This window comes from Symphalangus syndactylus, chromosome 9, assembly GCF_028878055.3.
Source record: "Symphalangus syndactylus isolate Jambi chromosome 9, NHGRI_mSymSyn1-v2.1_pri, whole genome shotgun sequence".
NCBI lineage: Eukaryota > Metazoa > Chordata > Mammalia > Primates > Hylobatidae > Symphalangus > Symphalangus syndactylus.
This window is the reverse complement of record NC_072431.2, coordinates 114,455,747-114,481,928: the sequence shown is the minus strand read 5'-3', so window position 1 is coordinate 114,481,928 and position 26,182 is coordinate 114,455,747.

Here is a 26,182-nt window from a genome sequence, read left to right as displayed (position 1 = left end):
ACTCACTAAAATCATAAGAAAAATGAGCCATCATGAGTCAATAGGAAAATAAAACTTAAAAATTAGAACTTCCGAATTCACAAGTGTTGGAATATCAGGAACAGAAACAGTTTATGAAAAGTTACATTTAAGATATTTAAACAAATTAAAGCAGCATTTTAAAACATAATAAAGCATGAACAATTTATAAAAAAAGAAATATTTAAAAATATAATACAGAAATTCTGAAAAATAATATATATATAAACTTTGAAACACAACATGTATTAGATAACAAAGCACATACAATTGAAGAGCAAACTAATATGGAAGATATATCTGAAACAAAATACGTAGAAGATGCTTTAGAGAGATAAAAAGTTGGAGATACTGAAACATCCAAAAACATGAGGGTAAAATGAAGAAGCCAGGAATTCCAGAGGTGATGAGAGGAAGAATAAAAAAAAAAATTCAGAAGATAATGGCTGAAAAATTCTAATATGTATTAAGAAAAGCATTCTACAAGGTCAGAAATCCAATAAATATTTGTAGAATATGTAATCATGAGATTGAAACTAGAAAATGTTAAAAATAAAACATTAAAAGCAGCCAGCCAAGTGCCCATTATGTACCAAGAAATGTCAATTAAACTAAAAGCTTACTTGCAAAAATAACAAGCCACAAGACAGTTAAATTTCATCTTGAAAGACCTAATAGAAAAGAATGGTCAACCAGAATTCTACATTTAGCAACATCATAATCAAGATTGAGACAAAATAAGAAACATTAAAGAAGAAAGAATCTAGTACGAAGACATCAATCAATAGATGAAGATTAGATGGATTTACTTCATCAAGAAGAAAAATATTTACAGAAGAATGATTGGAAATGCAAGAGTTATGAAGAAAAAAAGATCATCTGAAAGGTACTGGAAATAATGTATAATTTATGGTATAAACTAAATATAACTAAAATCATTGATAATAAAATAAGATTGTGAATCACAGAATGGATAACTGGCAGTAAGGTATTCAAAATGTAGGAGAATAAAGCTAATGATCAATTTTAGACTGTTGGGTAAGTGAATATTTTACATATTTTAGAGTCACGGCAGGAAAGAGTAGAAAAACAAATCATAAATTCCAAAGGAGGAAAAAATGAAAAAAACATTCAATTAGCACAACACAAGACAGAAAAATAGAAACACTAAATATGAAAAGAAACAAAGAAACATGAGGTATAAAGGAATCAAAGAAAAACAAGAGGAAGAATAACTTTTTCACTTAAAGAAAAAAATAATACAATGGATCTCTATAACCCATCATGAACAAAAATCATGGCCAGATGAATCAAGAACTTAAATACAGAAATGGTGATTTTACAACTTATAGGAAACATTGGAGAAGTTTTAGGATCTCAAGGATCTCAAGTTAAGGTGGCATACAATGAAAGACACATCTTACATGCTAGCAGACAAGAGAGAATGAGAGCCAAGCAAAAGGGAAAACCACTTATTAAACCATCATATCTCATGAAACTTATTGACTACTACGATTACTGTATGGGGGGAACCGCCCCATGATTCAATTATCTCCCACTGGGTTCCTCCCACAACATGTGGGAATTATGAGAGCTACAATTAAAAGTGAGATTTGGGCGGGGACACAGCCAAACCATATCATACCACCCTGACCTCTCTAAAATCTCATGTCCTCACATTTGAATCCAATTATGCCTTCCAACAGTCTCCCAAAGTCTTAACTCATTTCAGCATTAACTCGGAAGTTCACAGTCCAAAGTCTCATCTAAGACAAGGCAAGTCCCTTTTGCCTATAAGCCTGTAAAATCAAAAGCAAGTTAGTTACTTCCTAGATACAATGGGGTACAGGCATTGGATAAATACACTCATTCCAAATGGGAGAAATTGGCCAAAACAAAGGGGCTAAAGGCCCCATGCAAGTTTAAAATCCAGCAGGGCAGTCAAATCTTAAAGCTCCAAAATTATCTCCTTTGACTCCATGTGTCACATCCAGGTCTCACTAATGCAAGAGGTGGGTTCCCATGGCCTTGGGCAGCTCTGCCCCTATGGCTTTACAGAGCACAGCCTCTCCCCCCACTGCTTTCACAGGCTGGTATTGAGTGTCTGTGGCTTTTCCAGGCACATGGTACAAGCTTTCAGTCGGTCTGCCATTCTGGGGCCTGGAAGATGGTGTCCCACTTCTCATAGCTCTGCTAGGCAGTGCCTAAGTGGGGACTCTGTGTGGGGGCTTCAACCCCACATTTCCCTTCTGCACTGCACTAAAAGAGGTTCTGCATGAGAGACCTACTCCTGCAACAGACTTCTTTCTGGACATCTAGGCATTTCCATATATCCTCTGAAATCTAGGCAAAGGTCCCCAAACCTCAATTCTTGACTTCTGTGTAACTGTGTGCTCAATATCACATGGAAGCTGTCAAGGCTTTGGGCTTGCATCCTCTGAAGCCATGGCCTGAACTGTACCTTGGCCCCGCTTAGCCATGGCTAGAGCAGCTGGGACACAAGGCACCAAATCCCCAGGCTGCATACAGCAGATGGAGCCTGGGCCTGGCACACAAAACTATATTTTCCTCTTAGGCCTCCAGACCTGTGATTGGAGGGGGTGCTGCAGAGGTCTCTGACATGTCCTGAAGACATTTTCCCCATTGTCTTGGTGAATAACATTTGGCTCCTCATTACTTATGTAAATTTCTGTAGCCAGCTTGAATTTTTCATCAGAAAATGGGTTTTTCTTTTCTGTTGCATTGTCAGGTTGCAAATTTTGTAAACTTTTAATGCTCTGTTTTCCTTTTAACTCTGAATGTCTTTAACAGCACCCAAGTCACTGCTTGAATGCTTTGCTGCTTAGAAATTTTTTCCACCAGATACCCTAAATCATCTCCCTCAAGTTCAAAGTTCCACAGATCCCTAGGGCAGGGGCAAAATGCTGCCAGTCTTTTGCTAAAACATAGCAAGAGTCACCTTTATTCCAGTTCCCAACAAGTTCCTCATCTCCATCTGAGACCATCCCAACCTGGATTTCATTGTCCATATCATTATCAGCATTTTGGTTAAAATCATTCGACAAGTCTCTAGAAAGTTCCAAATGTTCCCATATTTTTCTGTCTTCTTCTTAGGCGCCCAAACTGTTTCAACCTCTGTCTGTTACCCAGTACCAAAGTCCCTTCTACATTTTTGGTATCTTTTCAGCAGCACCCCATTCTCAGTACCAATTTACTGTATTAGTCCATTTTCACACTGCTAATAATGACATACCCAAGACTGGGCCATTTATAAAGAAAAAGAGGTTTAATGACTCACAGTTCTTCATGGCTAAGGAGGCCTCACAATCATGGTGGAAGGTGAAAGGCACATCTTACATGGCAACAGGAAAGACAGAATGAGAGCCAAGAGAAAAGGGAAACCCCTTATAAAACCATCAGATCCAGTGAGATGTATTCACCACTATGAGAATAGCCCCCATGATTCAATTATCTCCCGCCAGGTCCCTCCCACAACACATGGGAATTATGGAGGTACAATTCAAGATGAGATTTCTTGGGGACACAGCCAAACCGTATCAGGGACCTTGGGTAAGGAGCATACTCCAGACTCTTGGTATTATGCTCCCAATAGACATAATAATCATTTCCCTGGTGTGCTGTCTTCTCTCAAATGTTTTAAATGTTTGAACGCAGCCTTCTCTAGAATGTCAAATGGTCTCTCTTATACTGGAATGATGAGAGCTGAAAAAAATGTGCTACCATGGGGACTCCATAAACTATGAATGATATGCTAAGAAGGAAACCCAAAATGATGGTAACTGAGAGTGGAGCTAAGGCCCAAAGTTTTGTTCACACACTTTCACTTAAATTTAAAAGGCAGAATTTTTAAACAAAATTATGGAGGCCATCATTTTGGACTGAGCTCATGCATTAGGCCCCAACAAACCAAACAAAAATGGAGTCACTTTTGCTAAATGTGACGTCATCAAACTAAGATTTTTCAGGAAACACATAAATCCTAGAACAAACCAGGTTTTTTTTTCTCCTGCAAATAGGACATTCCCGCATAAGGAGATACCCTCTACTCAGTCCTCGTTCCTACCTTTGCAAAACCCACTGTTCGACTGTTTCCCAGTGGGCTTCAAGACCAATGGTGATACTGACATCAATAACTAAAGTCTTGGTCAATCTCTCAAAATTGAGAAAATGACCAAAAGCTGGGAATTATTAAATCAAGTTTAGCCTAAAGCTGCCTCCTTCGTATTTAAGTTTGGCCTAAATGATTTTTCTGTACATCGTGAACTATAACAAGTGGAGGTGTAAACCGACCATAGCCCACACCTGTGTCAATCACTGAGTTTTGGCCAGTCAAATGTAGCCAACTGTTTGAACCCTGTTCAGATACAGGAAATGCTGAGTTGTAACCAATCCAGTTGTTTTTGTACCTCACTTCCTTTTTCTGTACATCATTTTCCTTTTGCTGTCTATAAATTTTCTTCTACCACATGGCTGTCTGATTCAGCAGATTCACAGTCTCTGTGATTCTGGGGGCTGCCCAATTTGTGAATCATTCATTGTTTAACTAAACTCCTTTAAATTTAATTTGGCTGAAGTTTTTTCTTTTAACATATAGGATCCCAACAATATGGGTCTGTGTGAGGCCTCTTTCATGTTTTATTCATTTATTTTCCTTTATCCACATCTTCTTAGAGACAATGGCTGAGGTATGTGGATATGAGTCCTTGAATTAGGATGCATTCTTATAAGTATATAGTCAGGCTTTGAGGAAGTATAGCTTAATTTACATACACACTTTTGTTTTACATAATTTACTCAATGTTACGCTTTTAAAATCTCTCCGTGTTGTTGTGTTTCTATCTAGTTTGTTTGTTTTAACTGCTTTCAATATTGAAAATATGACCACTTATCTTACTATTTTTGCTGTTTGCACAAATGCTTCTACGGTGAACCTCTTACATATTCATTTATGTAACTTTGCAAAAAAAAAAACATGAGAGAGAAAGAGAGGAGAGAGAGAGAGAGAGAGAGAGAGAGAGAGAGAGAGAGATGAACCAGGAGTGAATTGCTTACTCCTACATATTTATTGATTTTGAATAAGTTAAATCTTTTCTCTCCTCCAGCTGGCTTTGTTCTGGTAATTAGGACTTGAGTTAATTGTGTTTGAATAATAAAGGCCAGATCCTAAAGACCTGCTGTTGGAAATTTAACGTTTGTTTAAAGATCTTTAACTAAGGTTGCCGAAAAGGATGTTCCCTGTTGTCATTACTACAAATGTTTGGGAATTGTTTTTGGCTTTTCAGTATATAATGCTCCTAGAAAAACAATGTAATTTGGCTTTGACTTGGACTGAAACTGTATCCGCAGCTTCCTAGGTGTGGGACATTTTGCTATGTATTAAACTGTCCCAGAAGCTTCAATTTTATCACTTGTAGCACGATAATAAGTATCTACTTTATATAATTATTGTCATGGTTAGTAGGAGTGATACACATAAAATGCCTACAACAGAATTATTCTAAATGCAAATTCCACTTTCCTCTCACACACCTTTTTTTTATCTTCTGTAGGGTGATGGCTCTTGATATTTTGAGGGTATTAACTGCTTTGAAATCAAATGAAAGCAATCTGCTTGTTATATTAAAAAAAGGCTCATATATGTTAAATTCAAGATTTTACATAAAATATCAGGTTAATCATGAATGTCTTGTAGAGAGTAAATTTTTAAAAATATATATATATTTTCAAGGTTTGATAAGAGCCTCCTGGCATTTACCTCTTTCCACAGAGGACAGCCCAAAAATATGAATTAGATTCACAACCCCCATGATCGTGATAAAGAAACTGTTTATTGGGAACGGATGCAACAAGACCAGGGTTAAGCCAGGCAGTGGCAGAACTCCAGCCTAGCAGAACTCTTTCTGCTCCACTCTGCTGTCAGGAGATAAAGAATGAGAGTTCTCTGCATACCTTGTGCAAATTATAATTTGTTTTGTATGGAATATTCATTAATGGCTTTTGTTTTCTTGTCCTAAGGCACACGTCTCTGTCTGTTTACGCCTTTGGCAAATGAGTTCATTTTTTTGCCATTATTTATTATTTGTACTTGTCAGATTTTTAATTATATAATTAAGTTGCTATTGGTCTTCACTAATAAAAAATATTATCAAAGTGTTGCAACAGGGCTGTACTAAATAAGGTCTGAGATCACTGAATATAAAGGCAATTTAAAGATTCCAAGATACATGATATGTAACCTGTTTCACTAAAGGGCAAGCTTAATCAGGTCTAAGAAATTCCCATTTATGTTAACATCCATTGAAACGCAGGCAATATTAGCCCTATACTATTCATTGTAATGACATTATGCCAGTGGCCAATGTTTGAAATAGGAAATTTTAGGAAAATAAAATTAGGGGTAAACAAGCAGAACTTCTTCCCCCCCCACCCCCCCCCCCCACCCCCAGTTCCTTCCTATGAAAACAGAAATATTGACAAACAAATCTAAACCATTTAAAACTATGGAAGTTTTCCTTGAAATAACTGGAGAAACTGAGATAGTTTATGCTATCTTTGCACAAGGTCACATGCTAATTGGGTTTTCTCTATACTATTCTCATCCCAGTTTACTTCACTGTTTTGTTTTGTTGTCTTTTTTCCTTTCTTTCTTTCTTATTTTAGTGTATTTTTCTCCCTACACTTTGTGTATGCCATTATTTAGGCCCACTGGTAGCTTTTACAGTTTAAGATATCCATGTATCTAGGATATGGAGGTTTGGGAAATGTAGATTAAAACAATTACAGAAAATTCTATAGGCTATAAACTTTTCTTCACTGAAGTAGAATTTCCTTAAAATGAATATTGATTTAAATAATCCAAATTCCCAATTAGAAAAAAAATCTGAAATTATGTTAACATCATCAGCCAGAACATATGTTCATAGATAAGATACTATGAAGATGGAACAGTGTATAACTATTTTATTATAGGTTACTTTTATCTTCGAGGTAAATGTTTCAGTTTTTTTCTTTTTGGGAAATTATATAGAGTCTTATCTTTTTTCCCCACTATTATAAAATAAGGCTTTAAAAAATGCTTTTATATTTCTTCTAGTACATGAGTGATAGTGTATTTTTTGGCCTTTCATGTGAATAAGTCTGACAAAGACAAGTACTGGAACAAAGCATTCCCAGTTCTCTCTGTGAAAAATCTGCTGACACCTGAACTAGCTTCTATTGGAATTTGTTCTTGGCTGATCTTTACATGACCTTTGAAATCCTGGCATCTGACCCGCCTCAGGCTTGGGCTCCTTCGCTGTAAGCCTGGCTGCTTCAGGGACTCTGTCCTCCCAATCTAGTATTTTGCTGGACCTCTCTGCCTGTCTTAACCCTCTGAAGCCAAGATATAAGAAGCTAGTAGTTCTTTGAACCTCTTTGTTACTCTTAATCCTCTGAAGGCCAAAATATGTGAAGAAAAAAAAAAAAAAAACACCTCTTTCTAGTGGCTGTCTGTCCCAATATATGTACCAGTGCTGAAAGATGTGCTCATTGATGGGGAACAATGGGATAAATGGAAAATGTCAGATACTGGAAAACCTTTGGCATTTGTGTACAAAAGGAGTCTCAGCCAGGTGGATTCAATATTTTTCCTAAATACTTATTCTAAATGAGAGATGGTTGAAGTTAGCAAACAGGCAGATTAAAATGTCCAAGATCATCAGTCCAAAACTAATATTTTTAATAATACATTCTTTCACACTCTGATGTACTTCTTGGTTCTGGCTTATGCTACTGGCAGATGTTCTAACATCCTCCTGGGGAAGAATATGGAGTCCTCTCAGGGCTTCCACCCAACTGGAAAAGGGAAGTTTCAGCCATCTCTTAATAAAGCATGAGCTCCAGAGATCTGCAACTCAATTGCAGACCTAATGAGTTTGAAGATTATTGGAATAAACACTAAAACTTTGGTAGCAACTTAGCCAAATTCTGCCTAATCTCTATGGCCTCTGTGGTTTGACCTTCACAGATGCAAACTCCTCACAGCTATTGCTAACCAAAATTATTAATGCCACACAAAGTCAACTGAAAACATGTCGGGTGACAATCTTTGTTGTGTATCTTTAATTTACAGAGAGAAATTCTCTGGGCAGTTTTCATTAGCTTCTAGGAAGTTTAATTGAATGTAAACATTGCTTTCATGATCTTTGATACAATGTGTTGGTACAAATTAAAGCATAGCAGCTTCTAGTCACAGAATTTTGCTTCTCAAATGCCTCTGGGGGGTTAGGGTAGACAAAGAAGAGTCCTTAACACAATTATTATAAATCTCTAAGGGTAAAAATTGATACTTGTGAATATCAATATTCCAAACAAAAGAACAAAAGTTCAGATAAACACATGCATGACCAAACACTCATGAGAAATATACAATGAGTTAAAGACAGGTAGTGCATTTAGGAGTCCTCTGTTACATGAAATGGTGGCAGATACTTTTACAGAAATAATTTATTTTGATATATCACAGTCTATTCATTTTGTTTATTTGGTATCAGAACACATCGAAAGTTTTCTGATCGATTTAAATTTGTATAATCACTTATGGCTTATTAACTGAATTTGATCAGTAGGAAGCATTCAGCCCTGCTTATTTTGTGTGTGATCACATTGATTACCTTGATGAAGTAATCTGTTGTCTTGAAAAAATAATTAATCTGCTGTAGTTAGAAGGTAAAAGGAGGAAAAAGAACACTAAAATTTAATATATGACCCTAATGAAAGTATCACAGAAATAGATTTATGCCCAGTATCCACTGAAACTTCTGAGGTGGTCCACATTGGTAAGCTGACACTTACTAACCAAAATCACAAATTCCTAAATCAATGTCAATCACTAATCAGGATGTATGCCTACTCTTGCAAAGCAGAATAGTTGAACTGGCATTTAAGGACATTCACTTCCCAAAGGGAAGTCATACTTTGCTTGATAGATTCTTTAAAAAAAGAGCAAACAAAAACCCTAACAGAAGTGTCACAATTATGACAGTGCTTATTATCCATATTCACTACTTAGGGTTACAGCTGATAACAGAATGAATATTTGAGTGAGCTGCTAATTCCTCCAGGCACTGACAGATTCGGACGTTTTATCCTATGACTAGATTCTAGTGGGTAGGCCTGTGCCTTCACGTTGTGAAAAGGATTATCACTTAAAAAAATCTCTTTGATGAGTCGGTGGATGCTTTATTGAGACATAACAAATATGCATCATAAATGTCTCAACTCTTATTGCAGTGGTCATGACAAATGTTTCATATCCATCACAGCATTGTGACCCAGGCATGCAAAATCCTTCATTGGAGTGTATCAGGTGGCCAATAGCAAACTAACAGGATGTATGCAAGCATAAAAAAGTTTTGGTCCTGCCCTATGTCGTGAGTTCTAGAAATCACTTTGGTCTTATTAGGAAAGCAGCCAAACAATCTCTTAGGAAAGGATCTCCTTGAAAATTACTAGCTTCTTTCAATTATTTTTGGTACTATCAGAGTCTGATGATACAAATTTCAAGCCTGTCCCTAAATCTAGCATATATGCTCGCTTAAATACTGTAGTTCCATATTCAACAATAAGATCTTCAACCAGACAATGGTCATTTTGGCAGAATCTCAAAAAAGATGGAAAGCATTTAAGTAACGTCTAGAAACTTTTTTTGTATATATTATGCATGCAATTAAAATATTGCTAATAATTCATTTGCTTGAATAGTCATAAATGTTAAATATGAGATGTAGCTTTTTTAACTCCATTCTTTAATTGGAAAAAATGAAATCATTTTCAGCATTAAAAATCTTTAATAATGGTATAAATGAAAGATCATGCCAGTGGTTGTAAAGAATTAATTCTAATTTCTAGAATAAATCAGCAAAACACATTTTTGCTATTTAGAAAATGTTTCCTAAAAGAAAAAAAAAGAGCATTTGTATGCAAGCACATGCATTCCCTTCTTATGCAAATCTCAAAAATGCTTTAATTTTCCTGAACACTTAATTGACATTATACATTGCAGCAAAAGACTCATACAGCATCACATTTATATGAAAGTAAAGATACCTGACTGGCAGTACACACATGAAAGCCAAATAAAGAAATTATAAGAAACAACTTAGTAAACATTTAAGTAAATTGTGTGTCACAACAGTGGTGGTATAATTGGATGATTTTTAGTATATGCAGTTGAAACAAAAGACAAGGAAAAATGTTCTTGCAACCTCTGACCCTGAGTTTTTCTCACTGTCCCCTAGTGTCCACAACATAGAAAGGAATGTTTCCCTCATCTGCTCTTTTTCAATGGATGCCCAAAGGAAGAGAATAAAATGGCCATCTCTCTCGATGCTTCTGCTTCTGACACCTCCTCACAGAACGCGTCTCAGATATCTATAGATTTCAGTGAGCAATGAATGGGAGGGGCTGATGTGGAGGAGCTTCAGGCATTCTATAGAATTCTATATTTATATATCTATATATAGATGTATAAATCTATATATATAGGTTTATATATCTCTCTATATAGATTTATATATGGATATATACTATGTATATATCCATATATCTGTATATACCATATATAATTATATACCTATAAATACTATATGGATTTGTGTACCTATATATACTATAGATATTAACATATATACTCATAAGAATGATAGTTGGTATGTATGTCTATATATAAACACATATATTAATGACATATATGTGTAGATATGTATCTATATATTCAGATGTACAGATACAGGTAGATTCAAGCAGTTCATATATCAATGGGCATATTTTAAATCTTTGAATCTCACCATACTGCATGTATTCTTTGGTAATTCGCTTTTTCTTTCAATGTTATAATTTAATTATTGTTTTTCATGTTAACAAACATTTAAGTTAACTTTAATTTGTTGCTATGAAGACACTGCTATTATATTCTATATAATTTTTAAAATTTTTATTTGTTGATACATAATAATAATACATTTGTGGGGTACACGTGATATTTTGTCTCTTCTCATGCCTCAAATGTCCTATAGTGTCTATACGATAGGAATGAAATGCTGAGTCTTAGAATATCTACTTATTTTACTTTCCTATATATTAACAAATTATTTAATGTAGTAGTATAACTTGGCACTTCTAACAGCTATATTTAAGACTTCACACCACATTTTCACCAAAACCCAATACATGGCATTATAATATTTTTGTAAATATTATTCTGTGAAATGATTTTTCATTCTGTGTGCTTTTAAATATTTTTATTCTAGTCTAATTTTAGCATTTTGAATTATCTTTACTGACTATTCAAATTTACTCTTATCTGAATGTCATTTGCTTGTTTTTCCACTGTGTTGTCTTGCTCTCGAGTTTGTATACTCTTCTATATAGTAATCATGTGTTGCTTACATGTGTTTTAAATATCTTAAACAGTAATGTGTATTCATTTTTATTGATGTGATATATATAGCATTTACATTTTAATATAATCATAATTATCAATTTCTTTATAACTTAGATTTATGTTATTTTGTCTAATAAATGTTTAGCTCATGCTGAACTGAAATAATACAAAACAATATTAAGCATATGTCATGTTGTTACTTATCTTCAAAATATGCATGAAAAATTATAGTAAAAATCTAAACAAAAAGTACGAAGTTATAAAGATTAGCTGTGATTTCTACTGTGTGACAGTGTTTTAGGCAATTTTTTCTTCCTTTGTTACTTGCTCTTAATAATAATTCTATTCTTTTATAACCACTTTGCCAACTGTGGTATAAGTAAGAATAAGAAGTTAAGAAACTGAGTCAATTTCCAGGCACAAACAGACCTGCACACACAAAAACACTAAAGACAGCAATCTAATTGTCAAAACGGAAAACTCTGGGAAGAAAATACAATCTATGGAGTATGACTTCTTTTTCACTTGGAATCCCATGGGGATCATACTTATTGAAGATCCTTTGTTGATTAACATGGCAATCTCTTTTGAATCAGTATGCAAAACACACCACACAGCCTTCATCCAGAATCTTCAAGTGTTTTGATAAATAACGTCCTTTGATTGTGTTTTGAAAAGGGGGGCTAACTGGGGAATGAGAGCAGAATGGTGACTAAACTGGAAAGAATGGTACAATTATCAAACAGCAGGCAGCCTCCATAGAAATGATGTGCATTTCTCCACCACTCAGGCTTTGACAGCTGGTATCTACTTCACTCTAGCAAGCTGAGGTCTCTCCTTCTGATTAGGTCAGCCCCCTTGATGATCATAATTCTTAGTGTCACAACAACACAGAAACAACAATAAAGCAATGATAACAACAAAGTGTTCTGGGCATTGACATACCTTTCATCTCTGCAAGTTGTAAGGTTTTGTAAATTGTCTCCACTTTGTAAATGTGCAAAGGCAGACTACTAGGTTTCTTTTCAAACTGGGGCTTTTATCTAACAGATGATGCCATCCAGACAGTGGTGGGATTTCCTTCACCCCTTTCCTAATAAAACACTTTAATCACCATTTTACAACTGATCAAGTTGAACTGTTTATGCCAGAGGGATTAGATAGGACATAGCTGCTTTTTAAGAATGCTTTGTTGGTGCAAGGTTAAGTGGTGTGTGGAAATTCTCTAGTGAATCTGGACAGGTAAGCAGTAATCCCAGACTCAAAGCCTCTTCTTCCTGAAACAACTCTGAATTAATCTCAGTTACTCAGCTTTGAATAAAATATGGTGTGTAAACTTTATGAAGCCACACAGTCAGCTCTTTTCCTGCAAGCCCTAAAATTCCAGCTGCCTTTCCTCTTCACTTCGCTGTTCTCACCGCCCTCATATCCCTTGTGAGTTATTCATGTTTAGCTGTATATAGAGACAGCGTTTCTCGTCCATCCCTTGATGGCCATGGAACCAAACACTCAGGACATTTTTTTTTTATAGGGAAACAGACAGATATATAAGGAATTACAAACTTGGGGATGTTAGAAATTGTTCAGACATGCTCCTTAGTTAACAGTCCCTGACTCCCTTCTGGGATGATAACTAGGCACCATACTGTTTTTATGGCTCCAAGAAGACCAATTCTTCCCTAGTGTAGGCTGAAGAAGCAATCCAAGGGAAAAAAAGAAATATCTATTCTTCTCGTTTGTGCAGTTTACAGGCCTGGGGACTTACACTCGATGGTACTCATTTTCTTAAGCTTCTACACCTCACACACACACAAACAACAAAAATCCAGGGAAAAATATACTCTCTGTGTCTGTGTTGCCTAAATGTTTTATTTGGAGTAAAATATATTATTGGTATCTTGGAAAATTTTTCATTGTTTTTATTTAATACAAAAATAGAATTTGCAACCAACAAAAGTAGGTGCCTTCTTAAACGATGCTTCAAACACATACACACACACACACACGCACACACACACACATACAATTCTGTATAAATGTAGAGCTAACAATAGTGCACTATAAAGGCAAGAGAAACCTAGAGCTGTTTTATCATAAAGATTATTATAGCTATCGAATAGCTCACAATTTTTATAGAACGTTTTAATTATTTAAAGTATATAGAAATAGAGCTTCTGGGCCGGGCGCGGTGGCTCACGCTTGTAATCCCAGCACTTTGGGAGGCCGAGGTGGGCGGATCACGAGGTCAAGAGATCGAGACCACGGTGAAACCCCATCTCTACTAAAAATACAAAAAAATTAGCTGGCCGTGGTGGCGGGCGCCTGTAGTCCCAGCTACTTGGAGAGGCTGAGGCAGGAGAATGGCGTGAACCCGGGAGGCGGAGCTTGCAGTGAGCCGAGATTGCACCACTGCACTCCAGCCTGGGTGACAGAGCAAGACTCCGTCTCAAAAAAAAAAAAAAAAGAAATAGAGTTTCTGCACCTTATTAATCTGAATTGAAATATTTCATTCTATTTTTAGCTTATCATGTGAAATTTACTACTCATTGTCTGTGGTAAGAGCTGATATTATTTATGTTAATATTAAAATTGAGTATCATTTTCAATTGAACCACTGATTATGAAATTGAAAACTGAGTGACATGCAAATAACAATTTATTCATCCTAGTAACCCATGTTAGCATTTTATTACTAATGAATATTATTTATTGGGTTGTATGACGTGTGTTCAAAAGTAAAACTGAGTTATCAAAAAATGCTATATGCATATTTTAATATTAACTTTTCTTGGATTCAGGGTATATTAACCTAAATTGTGTGCTAGAGAAATTGTAGTTTAAATCGCAGGTGAGAAAAAAACAAGACCCCCAAAGTCCTATGGCTTTGTACAAACCTATAACCAGAACCCTGGTACCGGGATTTCTAGTCACCAGAATATGTCTAGGAATTGATGGTTACACCTGTTCTGTTATTAATACACTGGTGGGGTCATAGAAATTCTTTTTTCTATTGCCTTCATATCTGAATTACAAACTATGGATCCAGCTACAAACTTTCTGAAGTAGTTCTGGTCCTAATATTATGTAATTGCATCCATGCCAATTAAAGTAAAGAGCACTTCTAGCCCAAAAGGACTACTTCTGCAATTAGAGTAGGCTACTATACTTCTAAGAAAGAATAGCGACTATATGAGCACTCAGATTGAAAATATTATTCTAATGTATGCATTGCTCTGCATATGGCACAAATTTCAGAGACAGAACTATAATTCCTTTAATTGCCTTTCCCTCCAGAGTTGAGGAGTAAGCAGTCTTCTGTGGAATATTAAAAATGTCATATTGATTTTTTGGCTAAGTAATTTGATTGTTTAGACACTTTAATCAATGCAATTTTCAGAGTGCATTGAATAACTGGTGATCACTGGTATGGTAAGTATATTCAGTCAATGATCAAGACATGCAGCAAGATGGTGGGCAGAAAAAGTGTCAAGAAATCTGAAAGTAGTTGGTATCCCTGGAATACTGTATTGCCGTTGAACCAATAAATGAAATTATTAAGGTGAAAAGAGCATATAGGAGGAATATGCAGGCATTTCTAGCTGAGGGAATTCAGATTCATATGTTAATACTTCAAAGATTTGCAGGAAAGGCATTCAAATTAAATCCAGGCAGAAACTAGCTTATTCTTGTAGTTGACACTTAGAATAATTGTATCAAACACAGACTTTGTGATGGCCAAAATGAGACTGAGTATTCAGTGACTAGATCCTTGCTATTCCAACTACGGTCCACTGAGGAGCCACACTGGCATCACCTGATAATGTGTTAGAAGTGCACGATCTCCAGCCCCACCCTTGAACTACTAAATTACAATCTTCTTAACAAGATGGATACAGATATTTATACATTTTGAAGCTGGTGAGACATTTGTTTGGACTCTTTATGACTTTAAAAATCTTATTCTCCCAAAGTTAGGCCAAAATAGCCACTAGTTAACGTCTCATACTATTGCATTTCGTGAAAAATATCCCTAGCCTGGAGAACTTTTTTTTTCCCACAAGAAGTATTATCTCCATCTCATTGTCCCCTGGGCCAGCAAATAAGGTGATGTCCCAGCTGCTGCTGTACCTCCATACCTGACTTGTTTCCTGCTCTGGGGTCTGCATTTGGAAGTTTCCTTGGGGAGAGGAAGAAAGCTGCCAACTCCATCACTCTTCACCTCAAGTGCTTTTATTTCAAATCTTTGTCCCTAAGACCTTTCACTGCCACACATTTCAAATCTTTAAAGTAATAAGAAGTAGTTATTTTCTATGAAGAGGATAAGAAAGTGTCTTCTACCTCTTGTAAAAATCTGTGATTCAATCAATCGTAAAAGCATTTTTGTTGTTGTCAAAATTCCATTTTGTTTCTGGGCTTAAGACAAATGCTTTCCCCTCTATAATAGAAACTATGCCAGATTTGTTTTTGTTGAATTTCAAAGAACCATGATCCTTTTTCTAGCACTCATCTAAATGTATAATACACTTCTATTCTTGTCATTATTTGATCATTACTATCTTGACACTGGAAAGAAGCAAGTATGTCTTATTTCTGTGTACTGCCTCTGCTAAGCAAAAGGTCTGACCCTTGGTAAGCATTTAATAATATTTGCTGATTAAATGAACAAAGGAATATGAAACTTAGAGTAATTGCTCAAAATCACATAAGCAAGAGATGTTTCTAACTATAAATTCCATGTTTTTTCTTCTACATCAATGTGTTTTTTCAACCTGGCTGCATCCCAAACCAATTAATTAAATCATAATCTCTGGATATGGAACCCTTCCATTGGTATTGTTAAAGCTCTTCAAATATTCTTATGTGCAGATAGGGTTGAGAGCCACTCTATACTTTGCTCACTCTTTTAATATAATGATACAAAATCTTCCAGTATAATGAAGAAGAGCAATTAAGGGAGTCAAAATGAACTTGTCAATTGGCAGGAAAACAAAAAAACAAAAGATGTTCAGCTTAAAGTAATGGAATCTAGCGAATAACTTGCCGTCTGCTTTTAACTAATTGAAATATTTTCTTTCATAAGTGGAATTAGACTTATTCCATGTACTCTCAAGGGGCAAAACTCAGCCATATTACAAGAAAGCAGTTTGGGGCTGAAGATGAGCGACAAGCCTCTTAGAACCTAAACGTTCACTGAGTGCGGTGGCTCACGCCTGTAATCCCAGCACTTTGGGAGGCTGAGGTGGGTGGATCACCTGAGGTTAGGAGTTCAAGGCCGCCTGGCCAACATGGCAAAACCCTGTCTCTACTAAAAACACAAAAATTAGCCATGCATGGTGGCATGTGCCTGCAATCCCAGTTACTCAGGAGGCTGAAGGAGGAGAATCGCTTAAACCCGGGAGATAAAGTTTGCAGTGAGCCGAGATGGCACCACTACACTCCAGCCTAGGTGACAGAGCAAGACTCTGTCTAGGAAAAAAAAAATACAAAACTTAAACATTGAAAATATATTGGACCAATTTTGGAGATGCTGAGGATCATGTTAGTGGAAGTATTTAAGGAAAGCTCAGGGGTGGGTTGGTAACATCCAAATGCTGAATTAGGATGTTAGAATACAGCTACATGGGTTTCTGGGCTTCTGTGTGTCTCAGAATATCAATACATTTTATTTAAAAATATGAGCCAGGAGCAGTGGCTCATGCCTGTAATCCAGGCACTTTGGGAGGCCCAGGCAGGTGGATCACCTGAGGTCAAGAGTTCGAGACCAGCCTGGCCAACATTGTGAAACCACCATCTCTACTAAAATTATGAAATTAGCCGGTGTAGTGGCGCCCACCTGTAGTCCCAGCTACTCAGGAGGCTGAGACAGGAGAACCGCTTGAACCCAGGAGGCAGAAGTTGCAGTGAGCCAACATTGCACCACTGCACTCCAGCCTGGGCCACAGAGCGAGACTCCATCTCAAAAAAAAAGTTATTAAGTAATAATAATACTAAAATTAATCATAGTCAGTATTTACTGAATGTTTATTGTAAGTTGATAAACATTCTAATTTAATTTATATCATAGTATTACTTCTGATAAGTTTCATAACATTTGATGAGGCTGGTGTAATTAATAGCCCAAGTTTAAAGAGGAGGACACGTGGACAGAGAGAGGTTAGTAAACCTAATCAGAAATTACTGAAACAGGAATTCAAACTCAAGTAGGCTGATGTTAAAGCCTGAATTCTACGTCATTTGATTACAATTATCCACACAGAGTGTTGGCATTTATCATACAATTGGATATTACTGTTACTTTTATAGACACATATAGGTTTAATCTGCCTACTTTCAGAGAGAGGAATGAAACCAGTTGAGAAGATTAAATAAATTATTTTCTTAAAAACAAATTGACTCCTACCCATTGTAAACAGCTTAGCACAGTATTTTACTCACTTTTGTGGTGAGACTTATGTAAGCAAACCTACTATGCTGCCAGACACATAAAAATATAGCACATACAATTATGTATAGTACATAATGGTTTATTTGATAACGATTGTAAACAAATATGTCATTGATTTATGTTAAAAAAAAATTGAGGTTTGAGACCATATAATTATGGCAGCAAAGGATAAACGTTTGTCTTGTTGGCTTAAGGTGTTAAAGACATGTACTTGATCTCTATCTACTGAATGATTAAAAGACTAGTTGAGGACTCCCAAAACTGTATTTCAGAAGTTGCAATTAAAAAATATTTTATATTCTTCTAAATGATATTGCCAAAATATGACAACAGGATACTTTTTTTGTCTGGATCTTTCTGTGTTTCCATCATTAGATCTGTACTAAACCCTCCCCCACTAATTAGTTTGGCACAGTGCTTAAACATGCTTAAGATTTATCTCTTTATATGCTTTTGTAAGGTAAATAGTCTGGGAATTGTATAATCTAATGGCAATTCCTAGAAATGATGTCCTCCAAATATAAATTATAAGAAATTAAAATGCCTTGCCTTTTAGGATGAGAAAAAAAGGTGTCTTCCTGAATTACTTCGTGAAGTTTAGTAGCTTATTCTTAGAACCTCGGTTTACTCCTCTCCAAAGTGAAGAAAATTATATCAAATTCAATGGATTTAATTAGGATTCAATTTAAAATGTGTCTAAATTACCAGGTACAAGTCCTCGTTTACAACAAATATTAAGTAGGTCTTAATTGCCCTTCTTTTCCCTTCTTTAACTTTATTACACCCTTGACATCATCTATGGTGCAATTGTGAATATAAAATGAACCTATAAATGTTCAGATACTATAATAACTAATTTCCTGTAAACAGTTATCACTCTTAGATATCACCATTTTAGTTGTTTAGTTGTTTATCACTGTTGAGTTGCTCTTGCATTTTAAGTTTCCAGAAATAAATTTTAAAACATGAGTCTACTCTGTTGAATGCACTATAGAAATAGTATCAAAAGAGGAAAAGTTCATAAAGTTAGATATGCATATAGGCATAAGAGAGATGAAAAAATAGAAAATGTTGAAAAATATTGCTGTAGTAATTGCTGCCTGCATCCTGTTTAGATTTGTTCTTGTCCTCCTGCATAGTTCCAGTCTTAAAAAGTAAAAGAGGTAGCTCCTGGGGCTAAATGAAGTCTCTATTCTCCCCTCCTTTGTCCTATTTGGGATTAAGTTCTCTGTTGCCATTGCCTACAAAGGGTGAATATTTCAGTATCAGAAAAAAATGACTCATTTATCTTCTTATTTAAACTTGGTAAAGATGTGTTCTTTTTTTTTTTTCTACAAAAATGTCTGCTTCGGCCGGGCGCGGTGGCTCACGCTTGTAATCCCAGCACTTTGGGAGGCCGAGGCGGGCGGATCACGAGGTCAGGAGATGGAGACCACGGTGAAACCCCGTCTCTACTAAAAAAACACAAAAAATTAGCCGGGCGTGGTGGCGGGCGCCTGTTGTCCCAGCTACTTGGAGAGGCTGAGGCAGGAGGATGGCGCGAACCCAGGAGGCGGAGCTTGCAGTGAGCCGAGATTGCACCACTGCACTCCAGCCCGGGCGACAGAGCGAGACTCCGCCTCAAGAAAAAAAAAGAAAAAAAGAAAAAAAAAATACATCTGCTTCAACTACATGTATGCATTATTTTGGTTCAATATGAAACTTTTACTACAATGATGAACTTCTTGGATTTGTATTTTACTTTACTGGAAACATATTCATAGAAAGGATGCAAGTTTGGTATAAAATGTTACTAGGTGTAATATTTATACCTGAAAGCTAAACAGTGTGTATACATAATAAACACTGGAAGCTCCAGAGGTAGGAGAGTGGAGGGGGTAAGGGATAAAATACTACTTATCGGGTACAGTGTACACTATTTGGGTGATGGGTACACTAAAAGCTCTCACTTCTCTACTATGCAATATATCCATATAACACAATGACACTTGTACCCCCATATCCATTTTAAAAAATACAAATTTAAAAAATGAGAACATCTTTGGAAAAAGCCAATCTAGATATCTTTTCCCAAGTAAATTATGTTTGCATTCACCTGGTATCAACAAAGAGAGGAACTATGTTAGGGAAAACATATTTATCTTATGAAATGTTCAATATGTAGGGCAAAAAATAAGCTGTGAGAAAATATGTTTCATATGAGTATATTAAATTGTTAGTAAAAGAAATATTGACTCCTTAGTTATTTTTCATACATTATCAAGAAAAAATTGACTTCAAACAGATTTTACCTGGATATTTTATGCTGGCAGAAATAATGGACTTAAATTTTGCAGACAATAGGAGTGAATTCTAAAATAATTAATTCAATGAAACTAAATAAAACATCGTCGTGGATAAAAAGAATAGCTTGGCAAAAATGTTCTTTTCTACATGACTTTTTCACACTTTTATTTACTCAATCAGCCAGAGGGTGCAGCTTATAGACCCAGGATATATTTCATTTACCGATACATGTTATTATTATTATTTCCTGTGGGAAAGATAATTCTGCCTCAGCTTCAGGAGGAATGAGAGGATGGGAGTTTTCTCCTGCAAGTTTGGAAGTTACATTGTGGAAATATATAAATTCTGCCTAGTGTCAATGTTTTATCTTCCAAGTATTCAAACTCCTGTATTAATATAAGAGCCAGTTTATAGATAGGCTGATTTGTTTAGGCCAGAGGATCTGTCTTTCTCCACAAAAGTCATTCAAACTCATCAGTACTTTAAACTTTCAACCAAGGGAAGTAACCTTCCAGTTCCATAATATATTCTGTTTGAAACAGATAAAGGGCATCTTCAGAAATCCTCAAAATATTTAGGTAATGATTTTAATCATTTTAAAATTATCTTGATAAGTTTCTCCTATGAACAGAATTTGAATTTGAGAACGTCTCTGCTATAGCATTTGGTGGTTTTGGGTGAGATTGATCTGTGTGTGTTTTTTTTTTTTAATAAGGTAGTAGTATATTAAAACGGACAGAACCCTTTTGGTCAGGCATAACTGAATCCCAGCTTTACTACTAACTGTGACTTTTGACAAGCTCCCTAGACTTCATGAATCTCAAATTTCTCAACATACAGCTAAGAAAATAAAATGTGTCTTGCAATAATAGAGGTAAAAAGCTTTGCATAGCACCTGACACTTATCAAGTCTTTGGTTATTATTATCAGAGAAAATAAAATGCAGACCATTAGAGACTTACCAGGGAACCCATGAATGTTTACCATTTTGAGGCATAAGGGATGACCAAGGATGTAGCTATACATTTTTCAAATTAAAAAAAGTTTCCAGATCCTCAAAATATCAATTGATGTGCCACATTATTACAATAACATTTGAAGCAATAAATTTGCATAAAAGTAGCATTTGTTTAGCCCTTGGAATTATACTGACTCTTAAGAATTAGAGAAACTTCTTTATTCAGACTTTTCTGAAAGTTATTCCTTGTCTCACAATTTTTCCTTCAGAGCTTCCTTATATCAAGCCAGTAAAAGACAATTTATCCAGAATCAGTCTAGCATGTCACAGTTCTATTTAACATTGTGGTGAATAAAATGACAGCGCACAAATCCCAGCACTTTTTTTGGTCAGGGTTTTTGGTCCACAGTTCAAATGAAACTTCAACACTTTCCTTAATGTCCAGAGTAATTTGGAAAACAGAATTTGAAGAAAAGAACATTTTTACTTCTGCTTTGCAAGGCCCATATGCTCCATAAATATTATTTAGCATCTCCATGGTGCATTCTGTATGCGCTCTGCTTTATAATCATTGCTATGGCCATTAGCATAAAAATGCTTTTCTCCAGTCTTTTTTTCCATACTTTGGCTTTGAAATTTTATCCTTATTCATAGTTCAAGAACTTTGCAAACAAATAAGATGCTGCACAGAATACTTTAGGCAGCTTCAATCCCAGTGCTAATCTGTACTTTGTAGCATGAAACTAAAGAAAGCATATGACCAAAGACAGGAGCAAAAATAATATTATGCCACAAGACATACGAGTAAAAACATTAAATAAGGCCATTAACTATAAGATTAATATTTATTTTATCCTTAGAATATAAATGCATTTAAGTCAGAGCAGAAACATAAACTTATTTGTCCTGTATGTGTATATGTATATTATACATGCACACATACACACACCTATTTATATATTAAGTTTATTATATATATTTTATTTAGTGTAGGATATTTATACCATATATATTTAGACACAAATATGTTGTTATATTTATTTTGTACTTGTATGTTGATTATATATTTTATATAAAAATAAGTATCTCGGAGAAATGGCAAAACAAAAGGACAGATAAGATTAGAGTGGAGAAATGTACACACAGAGTCCTTTCTAATTTATGAATATGGAATAACCATTTGTTGGGAGAGAAAGGTGGGGAAATGTCAACAGTCTCCCACAAAGCCACAGTGGCCATAGGAGAAAACCAAGTCAGTTGCCCAGCATAGATTTTTCTGATTCTGAGACAAGAGAAAAGCTTCTCCTGTGAGTTACCAAGAAGATAAGTGATAAGGGGAAGACAGAGAATTTTTTTTTTATAGATTTTGACCACTGAGATCCCACGTAAAATATATAACTACTAATGTGTGGGTTGCTTTTTCTAATATGGGTCTTTTATGCAAATTAAAAGGAAGTCAAAAGTCTTTGAGTCAAATCTTCCTTTATAGAACATTATTAGCACATTGTGAAGTTTCATGTTTATTAATATAGCCATTTTTAATTCATGCAAGACACATTTCTAAAGATTTAAGTAAAAATCAAATTTTGGTCAAAGAAATTCTGTATTTTTATAAGGAAAGTGTTTTTCTTTACAATGTCTCAATTGTGTTATTTGGTAAACAGAATTTTTAACAATTTAATGAAGTCCATTTAAAGGCAGAAGGAGAAAAAAAAATTCAGTTAGGAAAAAAAAAAAAAACCTAAGTTTTTACCTCATCAAAACGGATAACCAAGTAATCCATAAACTTGTCAACATGTGCTCAACATCATCGGTCATCAGGAAACACAAATTAAAACAACCACCACTTACAACTAAATGCCCATCAGAATGACAAAAATTAGCTAAAAATCCTGCATGCGTTTATTAAAAGAAACTTGTACAAGAATACTAGTAGCTGCACTTATCATACTAGCTCCAAACTAAAAACAATCCAAATAGCCCTCAACAGTATAATGGATAAATGTATTCTGGCATATTCATTCAATAAAATTCTATATGGTAATAAAAATTCACAAACTACTGCTACACAAAACAACATGAGTGATTCTCACAATTATAATGTTAAGCAAAACAAAGTCAAACATAAAAAAGAGTGTACTGCATGAATTCATTTACATGAAGTTTAAAAAGAGGCATCACTAATCGCTGAAGATAAAAGACAGAAACTGGTTCCCTTTAGGCAGTGACTGGGGAGTAATGAGAAGGAGGAGACATGAGAAAGGTTTCCAAGGTGCTGGTTTTGTTTAGTTTATACTTACTCATTCCTAAACCTCAACAAGCTGTACAGATATTCTTTGTGATATTTTTCTGTAATCCAGTAAGGGTTCTAAAAACACTGGAAAATAAGGAGAACTTCTATGTTAAATCACTCACAATAAGATATTAATAAAGCAAAAATAAAACAAAAAGAATAAAGCCTCAGAAGTGTGTGCACCTTTGCTGTGTGATGTGGTTTCTCACTCTGACGGCTGTCCTTCATATCTACCTCTTTTATAGCACTTATTCCATGGCACTGTATTGATCTGTTCATATCTTTGTCACTACTTCTTAGCCTAAGAATTTCTCTCACGAAAGGAAGAAAGTATTACAGGTATATAATATTGTTAGAGTTCTATACTGTGCTCTTAGAAAGGATTAGCATAGAAACAAGGCCAGTCTTTTTTGTGATTCATGCTAGATTTTCTCTACCAAGATCGATCCTCATGGTACTGAGTAGTTTGTACTCAGTCCACACCTGTAGGCAAGTCTGCACCCCATGACTCTGCCTTCAAACCATACCCCATTTCTGCCATCATCAAGAATAGGGAAAGCGTGGCCCCTAAAGCTAACCATCTTATCTGTGTTAGACATTTCTGAATGGGGTTTAAGAATAGAAATGTTTGTTTTTGCTGAAAATGGAAAATAATATATTTCCTGATCTAAGACAAATGATTTCTACCAAGTATATAGTGAAGCAGAAAAACTAGTAGTAAGCATACATAATTAAGAATAACACAGAGAGAAACAAAGATAAAAGACCATGTTACCTTGAGAGCTACAAAAAAGTACCTTCCTTTGTAACTTACTTTTTCTCACAGGTCCATATGAGGCCAAACTACACTTTTATTACCAATAGATTCATCATTGACATTTAATGCAGCTTCTCCATGCCTATGTTACTTGCAAAACCAAGCAAACCCCATATCTTTACTATATATATAGTATATATATATACTATATATATATAGTATCTCTCTCTATATATAGTATATATAGTATCTATATATCTATATATAGTATCCATATATAATATATATAGAGAGAGATACTACATATATGTTTCAATCATATATGTTTGGAAATTTGATCTATATATACAAATATATTTTAAAAATTTATATTTTGTTTAAGTTTTTCTTCTGAATTTAAATAAAGTAGCACCATAATTTCTTACCTTTCTCATATTAACCACAGAATAAAATTTTGTTTATCGGGTGGCGAGTTTCTTGGAAGCAAGGAACTATTCCACTGGATTTTTTAACCCCAGCATTTAGTACTGACATAAAGAAAGTCTCCAATAAATATTGACTTGGTAAATGAATGATCCTGACATGCAGAGAGTCTGTCCGGCAGACTCTGGACAGGAGGAGAGTTCTCTGTAAGTCCTGATGGTGACAATGGGTATTACAGGGAAAGAATATAGGACAAGGTCTTGGGAATAGGGTGATGAATTGAGGTAAACCCTTAACAAGAATGAGGTGGAGACACTTGATGTTTTTCTTCTCCCAAGAACTGGTTTATTCCCATAATTTCAAAAATGTCAATTTAGAAGTAAATTTAAAAATTCCTTTGCTATCCAAAGAGTGACGAACTTCCTTTTTACCTTCCTGGAATCAAAGAACAAAATGTGGCCATTAAAAGAGGCTGTTTGGAGCTAGGCACAGTGGCGCAGGCCTGTAATTACAGTGCTTTGAGAGGCCAAGGCGGGCAGATCACTTGAGGCCAGGAGTTTGAGACCAGCCTAAGTAACATAGGAAACCCTTGCCTCTACTAAAAACACAAAAATTTGCCAGGTATGGTGGCACATGCCTATAATCCCAGATACTCAGGAGGCTGAGGCAGGAGAATTGCTTGAATCTGGGAGGCAGATGTTGCAGTGAACCAAGATCATGCCACTGAACTTCAGCCTGGGTGACAGAATGAGACTCTGTAAAAAAAAAAAAAAAAAGGCTGTTTGAAAATTTATATTTGAAAAACAAATTCCCTCTGTTATTTCTGCTTCTGTTCCAGAATGCCTAATTTGAAGGCTTATGATTTGCTGAGGCAATGCAGCCAACTAGCTGTGCATAGCAGCTGCATGTTCATGTTTGATCCACAGTTAGAAAGATGTGTCCATAAAATATGAAAACGTGATGATAAAAGCTCTGAAATAAGTAATACCATGTAAATGGCACACAATTGGCTGTGCTGGACTAACCATGAGCACAGGGTGCCAAAAATGGTGCAAGACACACAGTTTCAATTTTAATTTCCAAAAGTAATTGGAAAGTAATTGATTAAAACTGATAAACCATTGATATTTGCTTGATTTCTATTCTGTCTACAATCTTTCACTTTAACCACATTCTTTCTTAGAATTTAAATGTGATAGATATGGAAAGCCAGTGACAACAAGGTCCAATAGGTATATATTCTTATATGGCCATAAATCATTTTCTCTGACCCCGTTCTAATCAGCGTTTTCATTTTTGCTGCATATTGAAAGGGAAAAATATAGATATGTTTAAGGCTGAGGAAGATAAGATGATGAAATGGAATATGCCTTCTTTGTAAACTGCAAGATCCAAAACACACTGATGCATCGTTATCATTTCTGAGAAGAGTGATAATGATTTTATTACAAATAATGGCCACCTTATTAAAAATAAGATTTACTTTTAAAAATACATTCTATATCTTGTTTAAAGTTATCTTTACGTGATGCTTCCTAATTTCGATTTTTTCAAAACTG